Below are 18,699 nucleotides of genomic sequence, written 5' to 3'. Positions count from 1 at the left end.
CCGAGCACCCAACCCACGAAGAAGACCAGTCAATTCTTAAACTTACTTTCTTGGCCCGTTTCTCTTGAAACTTAAAAAAAGAAAAATTGCCAAGTTCCAGTGGGCGAAGGTACACCAAAGTACAGAGTAGAAGGTACAGAATGAGCCTAGCTTGGTGTAGGTGTTGAGGGGAAAAGATCCTCGCTCTTCATTTTTATTTACGTAAGGGTTGGCTAGGTGGATGCGCCAAACATTAAAAAGTGTGCTCATGACAATCATTCCTGCTCCTAACGTTGGTTAATGTTTTGTGGTTATCGATAAAGCAAGCATGCCTTTGCTTTTATTAAGCGTTAGGCCTCACCCACTTTTTTTTTTTTTTTTTTTTTTGGTCTCTCCTTTGCTGCCCTCCAGATGGAAATGGTTATTTACATTGCTTTCCTATCTATTTGCCTTGTTTAAAGTGAGTCACTGGTTAAGTGGGGTGTTTTCAAGTATTCTTTACAACTTTCCCATTTAGCCATTCCTGAACTTGTGTTTATGAACCCCTCTTAAAATTATAGAATGTAAGATTTGAAGGGACTATTGAGATCTTGTCATCCCAACTCTTTTCATCCAAGAACTCCTTTTATTATGTTTTCATCCGTGGACCCCATATCTTGAAAGATTTTGTCACTTAAATGAAATCACATACATCACTGTCATGGATGTAATGCTAATAAGCAATAAAGTTAAATAAGTGTACAAACACTAGGCACTGTTCCCTGGAAATGGTCGCTTAATTTTGGCTGTCACTCTTCTGATCCAAGGTTGATCACATGCTGGAGGAATTAAATCAGATATTGTAAAAACCAGATAAATAACTCTGCTAACAGCATATGGTCCGCCAATAACATCCTAGCAATTTCTATGATGTCATCAACAGCAAATTAGAATTTCTGATCAGCGTGTGATAACCAGTGTTGGCCCGCAGGATTGATTTAATGCCTGCCAAAAGTAAAGAAACTTGACATTTTATTTAATTGCAATTTCCAGAAGGCTTTCTGAAATATTGTAAATAGCTTGTGGACTTCGTCCTTCCTTCCCCCTAGTTTAAAGCTAATCCCTCTCCTCTGCTCTAAATCTCTTCCCATCCCTTTTCTTGGGGTGTTGATGACTCCATCAGTCATCCCTATGTCAATCATCCTCTCTCTGTGTCTTCTTTAAGTTCTCCCTCTCTCCTGGCTGTTTCCCTTCTACCAATACGTTTCTCTTTTTAATGAAATATATTCATGGACTATTTCTGTGTGTTTACTGCTACATTTCTTTCTTCTCTGACAAGTATCTAGAAAGAGTAATTGACTTTGAGGTCTCCACTGGCTCCACTCCCTTTCTCCCTTCTAAATAACTCTCAAATATGCTGTCTGTGCTCTATCCTCTTGCTGTTGCCTTGGTTAAGGCATGATTTCTTGCCTGAATTTCCTATTCCTTTCACTCATCTTCCTCAATTCTGGCTCAAAAATCCAATCTTACTGCTTCTCTGCCATACCTCTAACCAGACTGAACTTTTCAAAGCTCAAATCTGATGATGTTAAAAACTAGATAGTGGTTCCATGTTCATTTGCCTGCCCCTAAACCATCCAGAATGTTTACTAATGCTCTGCAGGTTACCTCACCCCCTAATAATCTGATAAAAAGAGAAATCATCTCATAGGAACACTTACAATGTGCATTACTTAAAAACAGAAACAACTACTACATTTATCCCTCTTCTTCTAACCAAATATCTATTTCTCATTTTACCACAGGAGGTCGTGGGGATAAAGAGGACAAGAAAAGGAGACGAAATGGAGCAGCGAGAACAGTAGGAGGAGCACAATTTTGAGGTGAGAATCTTCTGGTATAAACTGTTTCTGTTTCACTATATCCATTCATTAGTTTATATTGATCTAATTTTTTATTATGGTATAATTGACATCTAGCATATTAATCTTAGGTGTGCAATGTAATGATTTGACATTTATATATATTTATATATGAAGTATTACACAATGATCTAGTTAATATCAGTCACCATACATAATTAAAAGATTTTTCTTGTGATGAAAACTTTTAAGATCTACTCTCTCAGCAACTTTGAAATACCCAATACGGTATTATTAACTATACTTCTTTTCAGATTTGAAAAATTCCTCCTTTCTCTTCCTAAAGCTGCGTCTTTCATCTGTGTCTTGGTATAACCCTATTTGAGAACTTGGTCTCATAAGTTTCCCTTCTTTATTTCTATCTTCAATTTATTCCTCTTCACTGTTTGCCCTACATATAAGCTCAAATGTTTCCAATTTAAAACACTTTTCTTAATTCACTACGCAATCTCCCTTCTCCCTATCGAACTTCTTTTTTTTTTAATATTTTTTTAAAGATTTTATTTATTTATTTGACAGATAGAGATCATAAGTAGGCAGAGAGGCAGGCAGAGAGAGAGGAGGAAGCAGGCTCCCTGCTGAGCACAGAGCCCGATGCGGGGCTTGATGCGGGGCTCGATCCCAGGACCCTAAGACCATGACCTGAGCCAAAGGCAGAGGTTTTAACCCACTGAGCCACCCAGGTGCCCCCCTATCGAACTTCTTGAAGGAGCAATCTGTGATTACCCTCTTTTCTTTCATTCTTTTCTTCTCTTTTCTTTCCTTCCTTCCTTTCCTTCCTTCTTTTCTTTCTTTCCTTCCTTCCTTCTTTCTTTTCTTTTTTCCTTTCCTTTTCTTTCTTTCTTTCTTTCCTTCCTTTCTTTCACTGCTTAATTGATTTTTAAGAACTTGAAAACTGACTTCTACTCCTATTACTTTACTTAAACCACTTGTTCAAATGTCAACCACATCCTAAATGACCAAATCCAATATCTTTATCCTAGTTTTATCCTTCTTCCCTGAGCAGCATTGTTGGAATATTTGCTTTCTTAAAATCTTTTCTTTTTGACTTTTATGACACTACAGCCTTCTCTCTCTTCTTTCTCACGCATCTCCAAGAAGAATCCTCTTGCTTTTTCAAATCCTTATATGTCAGTACTTTTCGGAGTTTGCTTGTTTGCTTACTGTTCTTCTTGGGAAACCTATGTTACAAGTTGGCTTCAACTATCACTTTGGATCCATGCATGCAACTTAGATTCCTCTCATGTGCTCTAGACCTCGTTCATATATCTCAGGGATAGCTTCACTGAGTATCTCCTGGTACCTTAGATTCAATGTGTTGGAAACCAGTTTTATATAACTTCGAAACCCATTCATTCTATTATGTTTACCATTTAGTTTACTGACACTACTGCCTTCAAGTCATGCCTCCTAATTTTTTTTTTTTTTAAAGATTTCATTTATTCATTTGACAGACAGAGATCAGAGATCACAAGTAGGCAGAGAGGCAGGCAGAGAGAGAGGAGGAAGCAGACTCCCTGCCCAGCAGAGAGCCCGATGCGATGCGGGGCTCAGTCTCAGGGCCCTGGGATCATGACCTGAGCCGAAAGCAGAGGCTTTAACCCACTGAGCCACCCAGGTGCCCTATGCCTCCTAATTTTTGACTCATCTTTCTCCTCTGCCTTAGCAAGTATGGGTTTTTAGTTGGGTGTGTGATCACAGATGAGCCATTGGAGAGTCAGAACAAAGTACTAAAACTTCTATTTATTTTTTTATTTTTTTTTTTAAGATTTTATTTATTTATTTGAGAGAGAATGAGTGAGAGAGAGCATGAGAGAGGAGAAGGGCAGAGAGAGAAGCAGACTCCCCAAGAAGCTGGGAGCCCGATGCGGGACTCGATCCTGGAAGTCCGGGATCATGACCTGAGCCGAAGGCAGTCGTTCAACCAACTGAGCCACCCAGGCGCCCCTAAAACTTCTATTTCTAGTGAATACCTGTTAAAAATGATTTTAAAAGATAATTTAGGTGATAAAAACAAACTTCACTTAACACCTTATGAAGTGGATAGCTCCTTTCACAGAACTGCAAAATGTGGTGGAAGGCAAGGAATTTTTATTGGATAAAACAATAAAGAACCAAGGAAGAGAAAAAGAGACAATATCTTATTGGCTGGCATCCCATGGGGATGAAAAGAAACAAGAAAATAAGTATGCAGTCCAGAGCTAGCTTGGCGTTTGCATATTGGCTCACTGCATTTCTGGTTAAGTGGGGGCATTTACAGAGACACAAAACTTAGATAATTTTTGATTTGCTGATGTGGCATGTCTGGGCAGGAATGGCTTATCATAGATCTAGGAAGTTATTTCAATATTCCTAACTACAATAAAATAAGGTTTTATTACTATTTAATGTAAGTGCTTCCCTGGTACTCTAACTTGTTCTGTATGTAGAGTCATGTCAAGTGCACATGGAGAGGAATCCTGAGGGGAGTGTGGGAATTCACATTTGTGAAGAGATCAGCAATAGCTCACTTATTTGTTGACTTTAAGCATATTGTGCCTAGAAGCCTAGCAAATGGATTGACAGATCATGTTATCTACACTTTTATTTAAACTCACAGAATAGAAGATGACTTAAAAATCCCTGTGGTAAATGTGAATTGAAGATGATTCTAATTATAAAAGTACTAGCAAACAAGAATGTATAGAATGGAATCTTCTGCTAATAACAAGCTCTTCATCAACTACATTACTTGTTTTAAAAAATGTCTATTTATCATATACACACATATAGATATATCAGATATATACATAGATTATGTATATATGTATATATACATAGATTATGTATATATGTATATATACATATGTATGTATATATACATATATACATAATCTATGTATATATCTGATATATGTATATATGTATATATACGTATATATGTATATATATGTATATATACGTATATATACGTATATATGTATATATACATATGTATATATACATATATACGTATATATATGTGTATATATATGTATATATGACATACGTAGACATGGATAACTTAAATCTGTAAGAAATCAGAAAAAATTTTGAAATTATCCCGATTATTTGAAATGAGAATTTACATTTGCTCATTGTAAACCACAGATCTTGCTATAAATCTGTGGTGCTTGGAGGTGAGTTACCTACTAATATGAAGCCATGGAAATTAACAAGACATTTAGAAGTTAAGCATCCAAACACGAATTAAACCACTCTCTTTAAGACCAAAAAAAGTTTGTGAGCACATATGAATGTTTCAAATTACATGTATTATATTAGTTTATTTAGTTTATTAGTTTATTATTTATTTATATTAGTTTATTAATAATATATTAATAAATATAATAATATTTATTTAGTTTATTATTTAGTTTATTTATAAATAATTATTTATTATTATTTAGTTTATTAAACTATGAATGTTTCAAATTACATGTATTATATTAGTTTATTTAGTTTATTAGTTTATTATTTATTTATATTAGTTTATTAATAATATATTAATAAATATAATAATATTTATTTAGTTTATTATTTAGTTTATTTATAAATAATTATTTATTATTATTTAGTTTATTATTTATTTATATTAGTTTATTAATAGACCAGAACATTTTTTATGACTAAATAAATATGCATTAGTTGGAGGGGTGTATGCTCAAATTTTAACTAATATTGAGTGCACAATCAAAAACCCCAAATCACTTAATTAGTGAATTACCGTATGCTGCTTATTCTGGCTTCCTTATGCTCTTTCCTTCACCCAGAATGCTCTGGTTCAGGCTCCAGCCTGACCATTGCAATAGGTTCCTACTGCTCCTTTTTCTAATAGCTCACTTTTTCAGTCTCTCTCTCTCTCTCTTTTTTTCTTTTGCCAATTGCTGCTAGAGTTATTTGTCTGAGGCTTCTGTTTGGTCTTGTCATTTCCCTCCTTAAAACTTTGGGTGTTCCCTGTCAGTACACACAGAATTCCTAGCCTTTACATTGAGGGTTGTCTGTGGTTTGGCCTAAACCACCATGTCTTCTATTTAGCTCTCATTTCCTTCAACCATGCTAACCTACAAGCCAGGAACATTATATATCTGTCACCTTGCTCTTCCTCTAACCTTTGCTTAAAATACATTTTTTCCCTGCACCTCACATTCTGCTTGTTTAAAACCTGTCTTCTTTTTTCCCTACTTCAGCTCTGTTGAGGAGTGATTGACAGAGACAGTTGTTTATATTTCTAGTGTTCAGTGTGATGATTTGATCTATGCAGTCTGTGAAATGATTAACACAATTAGAAGAATTTTCTCCTTTAAAGACTGCCCCATTTTGCCTCTTCCATGAAGTAAGCCCATGGCTCCTATAACTCTTTCCTTTCTCGGATTTCTCATGGTACTTTGTTTCTGTCTGTGCTTAAATATGCACCCAGCACAGGCGCCCTCCAATCAGAACAGATATCTTCTGTGCTTGTGCAGATTGTGTGTATTGGGAAATTATCAGCTCAGTCTTTTGGGATACATCCCACTGTGCTTTATAATCTATTCAGTTATTATGTTTATCTTTGTCTTCTTCATTCCCCTCCTTCTAGATTTTATGCACTGGGGCACAGGGAGTTAGTACTTTTTGTATTTTGTAGAGAAAACTTGTGAAAGACTTAGAAACGGTTCAAGATACTGTGGTTGTCTTCAATGGGAAAGTGGGCATTGTCCAGATTATCTGATTCTATGGGTCTCTGAATCTTTTATTGTCTTTGAGTTATTTTACATTGCTCTAAGTTATATAATACTTATAGTAATGCAAATGATTTTTGTCCATAGAAATGCAAATTGTATCTCATTGGGATTCAGTTGATTATTGCTCTGTGGATATTGAGCAGTTTTGAAGTTTTACATTTGTTAAGCAAATTTATTTCACCATTCCTAATGCCATATATGTGTGGTTCTTTTAATTCTCCTTTGAACCAATTGTAATATCTTCTGGTTCCTTCATTAATTAATGAATTAAATAAAAACTTAGACACATGTTCATTTTATATCTGTATGAGTCATGCTGTATCCTCTTCTAAAAATTATCTTTTGATACATGAATATGCCTTGAACTTAATAAATAATGTTTCTTAAATCTAAATTAAAGGTCATTTAATGAAGAACACTGGAGAAAATTGATACACTTTTCTTCTAAAAATTTTTGAGACTATGGGATAGATAAATATTTTCCAAACTGAATTTTGGCTTGTCTGGACAAGTGAATAATTTCCTATGGTAGATTTGAAACTTACTTTTATTACAGTGAATTCGAATATTGGCATTTGGATTCTGTGATTAAGTTGAGTGTACCCAAAACAAAACCCAAATATCCAATCTGTGTTTACTCAAGTATTCAAAAACTGATACAAAAAAAGAATAAGAAATTTTATACTGTTCCTCAGTTACCTTATCATATGTTTTTAGTTGCATTTTTTTTTAATCTGGAAGATTTCACCTTGAAAAATTATACAGAAATCTCAGTAATCATTTGGAAGTTGTGTAAGGTAAAAGTTTCAAACATGAAATAATAGTCTTAAATATAGCAAACACATCGTGAATGCACCTTATGTTTACATCTATCCTTGTTTTCAGACTGGGAAATGTGTGAGAGGCAACCTCAGGTTTCTGGGCGGATTTTTGTCTAAATTCTCCACATACCCCAGTTGTGTTATCTTTCTCCCACTTTTCCAGCTTCTATCTTCTTTCCTTCTGCTCCAATTGTAGTGTTTCCAAATGTCTGTACTTCTGAGAAAGCGCTTTACTAACTGTCCTTGGATTCTCATTTACTTTCCTGGTTTCAACAAGGGTAAAATCAGAGGAAATGAGAAAAAGGTGGACAGATTAGAGACAAACTTTAGAGGTAAAATAGACAACATTTGCTGATGGTTTGTATGTGGGAGATGAGGAGGAAGAACCAAGTGTGACTTCTGTTTCTGGCTTGAGCAACTAAGTGGTGGCTTCAGGGATCATTACCAACATGGGGGAGACTGAAGTGGCAACAAGCTTAGGAAAGATTATCATAACATTGTTTTCAGTATCTTCTTGTTTACACTGAAGTATGTTTAAAAATTGAAACCCAGAAAATACAGTACATACTAAATTTTCATGTGTGAAATTCTGCTGCACCCACCACTCTCAACACCCTTTCTCCAGAGCAGAAAAAAATGCATCTCCCACTCCATTCCAAGTTGCACACTTTTTTTTTTTTTCAGGTGAAATCAACATTTTTTGCGTTAACAGTTTTTAAAGATAAAGGGGGGAGAGGGATGGTCATGTGACAATTATTTTGCCCTAGGTCTTCCTCAAAGGCTAAGACAAATTCTCCTTTCTGTAGAAGAGTTGTTTAAATTAGCTGGAAATTCACAGTTCACTGGTTTTTAAAAGGCACCCTGTCCCTTAGGGAAGGAGAATATGAATATCTCCCACTGTTTCTAAGGTGAAGGATGTTAACCATTGATCAGATCAGAATGGAGCAGCTTGATGCAGAGAAAAAAAATACTAAACGACCTGCCTGGTTTCACAGCCTTCTGGCCCAAATGGTACTGACATTTTCATTAAGCAGGTTAAGGAAAACAATAGAGGTTAATTAACTTAGTGGTGTTTCAGCTGAAATGGCCCAAACTGCCCTAGGCCTCAGGTAAGTCTAATGTTGTTAGTAGCATCCGGGCCTTCCACTTTACACTGTATCACCTTTGAAGGTCTGTAAACAAATTAGAATCGCTTTTTGTGTGGGGCTATGTAGCTCACAGGGATGTGTGAAAATGTATTAGGTAACGTTTGTAAAGCACTTTAAATGATTTATTCTTGAGCCAGTTTTTCCTAAGGGATACTTTGTCTCACATGCTTCTAATTGCCATCTAGCTAGATGATGAAGAGCAATCTTCAACGAAACACTTAGTGGGTTGCAGGAGATGACTCATAGATCTTTTACTCTATGCACACAGAACATATACTTATATTTCCCATCATGAAATTCTGCCTTTTTAACTATCATATTTTTCTTTTTGGTGACATTTAGATATCATTTTTGGTTTGCAGAAGTGGCAGGTCTAACTTTGTGGTCGTTAGGAAAAAAGTTTTTACTATGGGGGTAGAATAATGTAGAAGAGCGTAGGTTTTGAAAGAATGTTCAGGGTTTGACACTTGGCTTCACCATTTACTAGCTAAATAATGTGGCAAATCATTTTGCCTATTGAACTTCAACTTTCTTACTTGTAAAATGAAGATAATAATACCTATCATTCAAGATTGTTTTTATGAGTAATGAGTAATGTATAGTTTTTGACACTTAGGTGATGCTCAGTAAAAGATTCTTTCTTCTTTCAAAGTTCATTGTCGCTGGTAAATTCACAAGCCATTGTTCTTCAGTTTGTTCTCTACCAGTCGATATCTACCACTTAAGGTGTATGTCACAGAGACCGGGTGTTTAATAGAAAATAGTCAAGCACCTTCCTTTAAATGATAATTAAATAATACTTGATTTAATCTATTAAGTGGTACCCCAGTACGTTATTGAAAGGTCCTGCCACCCACCTTTTTGCTTTATTTCCAAGTTTTAAATAATTTTGCTTAATAATGTATTCTTTTGATCATAAATAATCTTTAGAGGCTGTTTTTGATCACACACAAACACACACACACACGTCTGGTTTCATTATGTTTGTTTACATAGTTCAGCAAAAGGTATTAACTAACCATATGTGCCTCCTTGAGCATTCAGTATTGAGCAGCTATACAGGGCAAAGAACTAAATTCTGCTGAATAATTTCATTAAGGGATATAGGATTCAGTCATTTAAAAGCATCTTTTTTTTTTCCCCTCCTGTCCCAAGATTTCATCTTCATTGCTTATAGATTCCAGAGAACTCCTTTCTATTTGAAGTCCCAAATACTCTAGTTCCTGGCCAGCCAGTGAGTGATGCTGCCTATGATCTGTGAAGCTTTAACCAAAACACGGGTATCAGACCAGTGTTCTTGGGTGGTACCTGGTTTATGGTTTCTTGCTTTTACACATAAAGTACACTTGCTCCTTAATGATGGAATTTTCATAACTGATAAAATGTCACCTATTTTCATTATGACCCTCCGGTTAGGACCTTGTGTGACGGTGTCACAACTGAAGGCAGTAAAACTCTCTGTTGGGGTAACACATAATTTTTTTTTAAGAATTTGATACTGGTGAAAGGAAAACAGTTTCTTATTAACCCTATGCAGGTAACTTTATTTTGATGTAAGATATAGAGGCTCAGTATACATAATTGGTTTTAAATTCTGAAAGAGGCACTAAGTCTTAGAAGTTATTTTTAAAATATTTCACTTGATTTTGAGAGTTAGAGAGTTAGAGGTAAGTTACCAAGTAAAAGAAAGGACTTCTTCATACAAGTATCAGAAAATAGATAACAAATAACTACCATCAGTATTCCAAACCAAGAATCTATGATTAAATTTAGTTCGTTTTGTTCATTTATGTATTTATTTCTTGTTCTGCTACATCTTGGGTCATCAGGCTGCTTTCGTGAAGTCATCTGCTTCTGAAGTAGAATAGGTCTTGGAAATCCCAACCATTCCCACATATACCTGACAACTGTGTAGGCAGTGTTATCTTTACGCTCTAGAGTTGCAACTCCTGAGCCAATTGTTGAAATATCAACAGTTAAAAGAACACAATATAGTCCTTTCTGTGAAATTCTGAGATTGTCTTTCTTTGATGAAGATACAAATGTTTACTTCCATACCTTTTGGCAAGTTTCAGAAGATAACAGGAATCACGAGACTAAGTGATTACAGTTATTTTACCGTGGTAATGAACAATGCCAAAATTGAAACGAGTACAATCTGTATTGAGTGCAGGACATAATTTTTTGTAATAATATGATTAGTATTTTTCCCAGGAATAAGACTGTATTATGAACAGAATGAATTATGAACAGGAATAAGACTGTATTATGAGAGTGCTGACAGATCTCCAGGACCTTTTAATTCATTCTGTTATATGTACAATCTCAGAAACATGTATATGAGTCTTATTTTATCTATAAAATTTACCCTTTAATTTGACCACTATTTTGATTAGTTCTTACAATAGTGTTGAGCTAATCAAGGAAATACAGAACATGTCAAGAAAACAACTATTTGGGGCATTACTTCTTTTGTAAGGCAAAACAACAAATCTTCATGAACTTCTAGGATGCTTATGGGAAATTTTCAAAGAAGTTTTACATGTAAAGAAAAATCCTGAAATTTTAGTTTTTCCGAATCTGGGATATGATCATGGGAAAGCAAAATCAAAAGAGTTATCAGAGCACCTTAGATCACCGATTATGACAGGATCGGGTGTGCCTGAGAAACCATAAGTTGGCTACCTCTTATTCAAAGTGACAATATAGTATTCTAAATGACAAGAAGGTAACATAATTGAAAGGAATCTTAGATATTTCAGAAATGAGGAACTTTATGTTCTTGTTACTTAATAATCAAGGGCTTAACAAAGTCAGCACAAAATACAGAAGACTGTTTTGATGGGATATGGAATTTCTGCCATGCAGACAGATCACAGAGAATGTGAAAGAATAACTATTTACTATCCCTTGTTAAGAGAAGGACAAATAGTTCAAGATAAACTGTCATTTTAATATTTAGAAAACCGAATTCTAGTTTAGCATTAATATTCTATTTAGCAGTAAAGGAGTCATTAATTCCCTGCTCTACTTTTTAAATTATTTACAAATAAATCCACCAAAACTGAGTGAATGTTGTCAAAACTTGAATACATTTTATTTTTTTCAGACTCCTAGCTTGCAGTTTGAGACAAATAGTTTGTTTTTTTTTTTTTCTGCCAACTATAACTTTCTGTATCAAATATTTGTCTCACATAATCCTCTTATACATTCTGGAATGTATTTTTTTTTAAGATTTTATTTATTTGACAGAGAGAGAGATCACAAGTAGGCAGAGAGACAGGCAGAGAAAGAGGGGGAAGCGGCTCCCTGCTAAGTAGAGAGCCCGATGTGGGACTTGATCCCAGGACCCTGAGATCATGACCTGAGCCGAAGGCAAAGGCTTAACCCACTGAGTCACCCAGGTGCCCTGGAAGAACCAAATTTTTTTAAGACAAAGCTACTCTCCTTTCCTTGAAAACAAAAACACCTTCCATTGCCTTGTTTTGGTTGGTTGGTTGGTTGTTTAGGATCTTTTTTTTTTCCCCCCAGTGTTCCAAGATTCATTGTTTAGGATGTAGAGAAAGGGGAACCCTATTAAACTGTTGGTGGGAATGCAGGTTGGTGCAGCCACTTTGGAAAACTGTGAAGATTCCTCAAAAAATTAAAAATAGAGCTACCCTATGACCCTGCAATTGCACTACTGGGTATTTACCCCAAAGATAGAGATGTAGTGATAAGGGCCATATGTGCCCTTCCATTGCCTTGTATTCATAGTTGTAGTTTTCTGTGACAATTGCTTTGGTCTGGTCTTTGATTACCTGTATGGATGATAACTTTCAGTCAGATTAGCTAACTTATATTTCGTAGAGAAAACTGGGAGGGAAATGTAGAAGTATCTATCATATACTTCAGCAAATTGGCAAAACTCCTGAAGGCACACATAAAACTCTCTAGAGTCATATACACTTATTTTTACATTTTAAATTAGCAAAATGAACGCAAGGATTAACATGACCAACAAATATACCCACTGTAAGAAACAAAAGCATACATATTAAAAATACGTTGACTGACCACATTTCAGTATTATAGTTCACCTAGAAATTGTCTAAATGTCTAAGGTTAGGCATTAAATAACTTCATTTAAGAGTAGCCCAGGATTTTAAACTTAAATAAGTATCTTGCTTAAGTGGACATGCTAGAACTTAGAGAATCATTTATCAGAATTAAAAATTTAAGAATTTAGGCCCTTTATATTCACAGAGCTTGTGAGTGAGAGCTGAGATTCCCTGTATCAATTTGACTTAGTAATACTTGTTCCAAGAAATTTTTGCTCAGGAGGATAAAGATATAAACCAATAAACAATTTTACTATTTGCTTTAGGAAATTCCTGAAAAGCAATTCATCCATATGATTTGTTCATCTGGCCAAACAGCTCTGTCTCCTATCAGGATAATAAATTGCTCACTTGGCCAAATAGGTAGCTTATAAAAAAAACATTTACTTATTAAGACTCATGTCAAGAAGCAGACCTTGCTATATTTCTCAATCCTAAACTATTATGTCAAGGACTGTCCCCCATGTCAATTAGTTTTCTGTCTTGACAAACTTGCCTTCAACCACTTAAGTCCAGATCCCCGAGCCCTATAATTATCCTCCCCTAATTTCCCCATTTTGAGACATTACTGGGATCTCTCAAGGTGGTGTTATCCCTTCCTGCAGTAGGCCTAATGAACTTAGCTTTGATTGATCAACAGAAACTGTGAGTTAATAAATGTGTATTGCTTTAAGCCTAGAAGTTTGTGATAATATTGTCATGCAGCAATAGCAAACGAATACAATTGCACTGATAAAACCAGTGGAGAATTAGATAGCTATTTTCTTTCTTTTTTTTTTTTTTAAGATTTTATTTATTTATTTGACAGAGAGACAGATCACAAGTAGGCAGAGAGGGAGGAGGGGAAGCAGGATCACAAGTAGGCAGAGAGGGAGGAGGGGAAGCAGGTTCCCCGCCAAGCAGAGAGCCCGATGCGGAACTCGATCCCAGGACCTTGAGATCATGACCTGAGCCGAAGGCAGAGGCTTTAACCCACTGAGCCACCCAGGCACCCCTCAGATAGCTATTTTCAAACCAAGAGTTATCAAACTCACCTAGATTGTAAAAGTTGCAACTTTATTACATGAACTTGTGACAAAACTGCTTCTAACCTTGAGGTTCCTGTGAGAAATTTTTAAGGCTAGTTTTTTGTGTCCATTTTTTTTTTTTAATTTTCTGAGAAACTTGGGAATATTGGAGTTACATGAGTGTATATTTTCCCTTATGAACCAATGGAATAGAATGGAGCAGTTTGGATTTGAGAGACTTTATTATTTATTTACATGCTCCAGAGGTGGGAGAACATCAAACACACAGTGAGAGGTGAAAGTTTTTCTCGGTTAGAGGCCGGAACTTGCTGGGAGCTTGCAGCTTGAGCTCTTCCACCTCAGTCCTAGGTTAACAATAAACACAGAACCACAACAACCCACAAGTGCAGATCTCAAAGGGATGTTCTACTTTCAGTGATAATAAAATGTTTTCTTGACTGAGCTGAGTTCACACATAACAAACAGACAAACCAAAAAAAAAGGTTAACAAAACAGATTCTTCATCCTCTCTCACCTAAGAGATCCCCATTATGTCCAGACAGAATCACCTAGCGGTTAGATCATAAAAGCAGATTTCCCAAATACTGCTATTATCAGTGAGGAATAACTTGTTGGCTATACAGCAACCAGACTCACATATACACAGGGGACTTTCTTGACCATGAAATTAAGACTGGCCTAGTGGTCCAGTGCACCCAGTGGTCCTTGGGTCTAGCTGTGGAGAACCAGCAAAAGGAAACAAAAGCTCCCACCATGTACTCATAATGATTTAGGCTATTTTAGTATTGACGAATTTACATGGGGAGTAGGATGGCCAAAGGGACCATATTACTGATGACCTTGAATGTTAAGAAGTGACAGTATATCACTGTTTGATGTTAAAATATACTTCTTTTTATTTTTTATTTTTTAAAATATTTTATTTATTTATTTGACAGAAATCACAAGTAGGAAGAGAGGCAGGCAGAGAGAGAGGGGGAAGCAGACTCCCTGCTGAGCAGAGAGCCTGATGTGGGGCTCGATCCCAGGACCCCGAGACCATGACCTGAGCCGAAGGCAGAGGCTTTAACCCACTGAGCCACCCAGGTACCCCAAAATATACTTCTTTTTAAAAAGGTAAAATCATAACATCATACAGATATAAAACTGAGTAGATGTTAAAGATTTTATTTAACTTATTAATGAAACTGGTGAGGTGTCATAAGTTCAAGGGGGAATTATTAAATAAAGGACATATTCATGAATCAAGAATATTAAAAAAAAAAAAGTGCAAATGGAGGTAGAACTGGCCTCATGGCGGGGGGAGAAGGAAGAAAATTGACTCCTCACCAGGCAGAATTTACACAATTATAGATGATAATTATTATGCATTGTTCTTGGTTATCGATATCTTACAAAATTGTAAAGTAACTCAAGAACTAGAATCAGATACTTGGAACAGTATGACTAAATTGTTTGGGGTTTTTTGTTTGTTTTGTTTTTTGTGATGAAGCATAATATCCCCCTACAATGAGACTGACTGACTTGATAATACAAAGTAGTGGGCCAGACCTGAGACGTGCCTTAGGAATAGAAACTATACAATTTGGTAGTTGCTTAGATGTAGTGAGATGTTGATAGATTCCTGCCTCACGTTGAGGTTTTTTATCCATTTTGAGTTTATCTTTGTGTATGGTGTAAGAGAATGGTCAAGTTTCATTCTTCTACACATAGCTGTCCAATTTTCCCTGCACCATTTATTGAAGAGACTGTCTTTTTTCCACTGTATATTTGTTCCTGCTTTGTCAAAGATTATTTGACCATAGAGTTGTCACTATTGTAAACTTGAGATGTCTTTTCTTACTCAGTGCATGGGGTAGTAATTAAAACCCCCAAACTACAACTTTCCTTAGACTTCCATTATTCTCTCATTATACTATCAATCACTCAATAATCAGCCCCTCACATGTGCCAAACCCTATACTAGAGGCTGGGGATATGGTAATGAATTAGGGCATTCTTGCCCTCTTTGAACTTTTCCTCTGATGGGAGGGCTAAAAATGTACACACATAAGTAAAATATGATTTAATACAGGATACTTAGTAAGGACCTTTTTCGCTGGTTAGAAACTCCTAGATTGATGGCAATAGCCAAATCTGAGGTTAAATCATGTGCTTAGTATTCCAGATTCTGAAGACAACAGCAAAGAAGTGGGGACAGACATCCCCGAAAGGCTGTGGTTGCTTAAGTTAATTCTCCCAAGTGTCTGGCCATCTCCTTTTTCCATTTTCATTCCACTTCTCTTAGAGAGGGGACAGAGAACGAAAGAATCAGTTGTCTGTAGTGAGAGTGCTTGGCTTTTCCTCTACTCCATTTGTTTCTACTGTACTTAGCAGAGTTGGGGAGATACCCCTAAAAGTCAAGTGAATGTTTGTTTAACCCCAAAAGCCAAGAGAGGGGAACTTCAAGATAGTCATCTGGAGAGATTGGGGGTATCTACAAGAAAGCAAGACTGCATCTGGTTTTCTATTGGGTCAGATGCTTATGTATGTCCTCTCTGATCTGCCTCTCTGCTATTTCTACGTTGTGGAAACAAATCAGCAACAAATGGCAGAATAGAGAAAGTGGCCTGTCCTCTCACCTTGGCATGGCAAGTATATATATTCCCCAGCTCACATTGACACTATAACTGTGTAGATGGACTCAAGTTGTCCTCCTGGTGACCTTACCTGGGGAGTAGATCTTGACAACCAAGAACTTTGTGGCATACCTCCAGGGTAGCTGCTTTGGGAAAGTTGGAAGAAGTGAGCCAGAATGGGACTGCCTATGCCAGGGATCACTCAGAGTTTTCTGAGGATCCAGCCTTTGGAGGCTTGCTGGAGGGAGAGCATCAAAGGCTAGATGGTGTTACCTAGAGAGGTCTCTGTGACTGAGAGAGTACCACCAACAAACAGACAGTTATGTAAGATCTTGGCTGTATTTTTCTTCCTTTTCATCCCCAATTCCAGAAGCCCTAATACCAGAAGAATTAGAGAGGAATAGGGAAGGAAGATGCTGGGAAGAGATATCCTGAGAAGGAGAATGAGACTTGAGGTTTATAAATGAGTGGGTCTAGATTTTTAATAACTGAAAGTGACCCAACAGCTTTGAGAGCTGCCTGAGTTATTGTTAAAAGGCACGAAAGGAAAATTGAACAGTGCGAGGTTGAAGGCAATGGTTAGAAAAAAATAATGTGTTTTCATTTGTTTTTGTTCATGTTTTTCCCCCATAGAGTACTAACTATAAGTGAACAGGTTACAAATGGGTGGGATAATTGTATTTGGGTCAGTGCCACGAAGCCAATGGAGGACTGAGTAGAAAGTAACTCTGAAGAAGGCGGGGAATAGGAGGCTCCCTTAGCTGTGGTGGTCTGGGAAGCTCTTTGGGTTGAAAACTTCCATGAGAAAGAGGCACTCATTCCAAATTCTGGGATAAAAGTGTAAAATGCTCTAAGATAAGATGAAGAAAGAAGGTCCTTATAGATGGAATTTAGTGAGTGAGGCTGGAGGTGATCGAAGATACTTTAGGCAAAGGGCAGAGGCCAACTAACAAAGGGCCTTGTAGGCCTTGGTGAAATATTTTGATGGTGGTTTTGCTTTTCTCAAAATTTTTTCAAACATTTTTTTGGCCCTAACCTCCCTATAGATTTGTTAACCTAATTTAACTTAATGGATCACATGTACCATATAATTCTAAGTAATTCTGGTCTCAGAGGTAAGAAACTACTAAGACATCTTCCACCTGTGCTCATAACCTCAGTGCTACTACTATATCAAGACAGTTATGAAAAGTTCCTTTGTGTTATTCCAGGTTTTCTGTCACTCAGCTCTTCATACCCAAGGATTAAATCCTTGCCCATCAGGGGGATGCCTGTACTTAAGTAGTTGTAATTGACATCTAGATTCTAGATGATATATCTGCTTGTTATAAGATGGAAGTTATGGATTCAAGTGTTGTTATAAATAGTTTCTATTAATCATGCCAAAAGAAAGAACAAACTATTAATTTGTTAACATAGAAAACGTATGCAAAGCAATGAAAACATGGCAGCTAAAGGTTCTGCTCTATGATATTTATGATTTAAACCCCAGAACAGGAAATCTTTCCTCTTGGACTGAGGTTTAAACTCCAGAGATGGAAATCTCTGGCAGGAGCAGTATGCATTGTGTCTCATTAGAGTGCAGCTTTTCTGTAACCACATTAAAGAATGCAGAGACAGCAAGGGACGTGTGTTCGGCCTTCTTACAGCAATGTTCCTGGCTTCTTCTCTAATGTGAATTACAGACCTCTCAGCATAATTCTTAAACTTCTCTCTGCGACACTTATGCAAATAGTCACTCCGAATCCAACATGATACCTTTTGGTTAATCCTGGAACATTAAGTATTGCAGCTGTCTCATGGAAGAAACTGAGAGAAAAATTTCTGTTCAGTATGGAAATAATTCTATAAAGCTCATGATAGATGAAGGCTTATGAATAGTATATCAGTTATTGCAGTCATCATTATAGGAGTATATTTCTTTGGGTTCTTATGGGAAATTACTTTCTTTGGCACATTCTTGGGAATTATTTCCTGTGTTCCATTAGCTCCGCGGGATGACATCCTAAAATGACAGATGCAGTCCTATTGTTTTGTTAGAGTGCTATGTAACTGCTCTTGGGGCTCCTTGTTTGAATGCACGCTATATTCTCTTTGAATATTATCTGAGAATATGATTCATAGTTTAGTCTTAATGTTTCCAAAAAAATGACTTAATGAACAAGAAGGAAGCCCCGTTCTGGTGGAAAGAGTAATAAACAGCAGAGCAGGTAATCCTTGCTCTAGTCCTGATCCAACCGCTGAGCATGTGAACTATGGCAAATTGCTTTAGCCGTAGGGTCTGTTTCTTCATCTATAACTTCTTTTTAAAAATCCCCTTCAGCTTATGTTTTCTGCTCTACTAACATTTTCAGCACTTAGT

At 36.4% G+C, this 18,699-nt stretch overlaps 1 protein-coding gene and 1 long non-coding RNA gene across 2 annotated transcripts in view; one reads left to right on the top strand and one right to left on the bottom strand.

Annotated features, from left to right (window-relative positions):
- CASD1 (CAS1 domain containing 1) overlaps positions 1 to 203 on the bottom strand; it is a 56,286-nt gene extending 56,083 nt beyond the window's left edge. The window contains exon 1 of the mRNA XM_080817969.1: positions 47 to 203. The gene's annotated coding sequence lies outside the window, so the exon portion shown is untranslated. The remainder of the gene's footprint in view (positions 1 to 46) is intronic.
- LOC308351981 overlaps positions 1 to 18,699 on the top strand; it is a 61,383-nt gene that overhangs the window by 831 nt on the left and 41,853 nt on the right. The window contains exon 2 of the long non-coding RNA XR_013967622.1: positions 1,764 to 1,841. This is a non-coding gene — a long non-coding RNA (uncharacterized lncRNA). The remainder of the gene's footprint in view (positions 1 to 1,763; positions 1,842 to 18,699) is intronic.

This window comes from Martes martes (genome assembly GCF_963455335.1).
Source record: "Martes martes genome assembly, chromosome: 11".
In the NCBI taxonomy this organism is placed as follows: Eukaryota; Metazoa; Chordata; class Mammalia; order Carnivora; family Mustelidae; genus Martes; species Martes martes.
The sequence above is the reverse complement of the archived record's forward strand: the minus strand, read 5'-3'. Positions and strand labels throughout refer to the sequence as shown.